General features: G+C 42.1%; 1 protein-coding gene across 1 annotated transcript in view; it reads right to left on the minus strand.

Moving 5' to 3' along the window:
• slc25a39 (solute carrier family 25 member 39) overlaps nt 1-1,023 on the minus strand; it is a 13,817-nt gene extending 12,794 nt beyond the window's left edge. The window contains exon 1 of the mRNA XM_053618238.1: nt 790-1,023. The gene's annotated coding sequence lies outside the window, so the exon portion shown is untranslated. The remainder of the gene's footprint in view (nt 1-789) is intronic.

The raw sequence follows: 1,023 nt of genomic DNA on the forward strand, positions 1-1,023 counted from the left end.
TTTATCCAGGTGAGTTAATTCGGGATTTTAGTTTATCCAGGTGAGTTAATTCGGGATTTTAGCTTATCCAGGTGAGTTAATTCGGGATTTTAGCTTATCCAGGTGAGTTAATTCAGGATTTTAGCTTATCCAGAGGAGTTAATTCGGGATTTTAGCTAATCCAGGAGTTAATTCAGGATTTTAGCTCATCTAGAGGTGCTAATTCAGGATTTTAGCTAATCCAGGTGAGTTAATTCAGGATTTTAGCTAATCTAGGAGTTAATTCAGGGTTTTAGCTAATCCAGGTGAGTTGATTCAGGATTTTAGCTAATCCAGGTGAGTTGATTCACTGTTTTTGCTAGTCAGGGTTAGTTAATTCAGGATTTTATCTAATCTAGAGGAGTTAATTCATTAGTATGTTTGCTAATCCAGAATTGTAAACAGAGTATATTAACTCAACCAGGCGGGTTAATTCACTACATTAGCTAGCCGAGGTGTATTAGTGGATCACTCTACACACCCCAGCCGTGTTCATTGGCGATACTTTATCATTTGAGCTCATTAAATCGCTGTTTTTAGCGGCACTGGGGTGTTAGTGGATATTATATCTCATGCGTGTGTGTTAATTCGGCATTTATAAAAACTCGGGTGTATTACTTCATTATTTTAGCCAGAGCACGTGATAAAACAAGTCGTGCAGGGTTAAAACAGCAACGCAACACACACACGTTGGTGCAGTTGCACCGGAATGTAAAGGATATTGTGTGTGTCGCACGGCTCTTCACCGCGTGCAGTATCCCGGACACTGACCTTTCAGAGCCACAGTTTCTGTTCTCAGGCGATGATCATGGCGTTAATCCGCTCTCACATGTAGTTTAGATCCTCCTGTGTCTCCAGCCGCCCGTTATTTCACTTCATCCATCTCACACCCTTTATTTTCTGTGTTTATCTTCCATGTCCTCTAAAGTACACAGTGTACTGCAGCGCCTCACTGCGCCCCCTGCAGGCCGGAACCGGAAGTCATTTTCCCAGTACAGCAAACCC

The sequence above is a fragment of the Ictalurus furcatus genome, chromosome 2 (assembly GCF_023375685.1).
Source record: "Ictalurus furcatus strain D&B chromosome 2, Billie_1.0, whole genome shotgun sequence".
In the NCBI taxonomy this organism is placed as follows: Eukaryota; Metazoa; Chordata; class Actinopteri; order Siluriformes; family Ictaluridae; genus Ictalurus; species Ictalurus furcatus.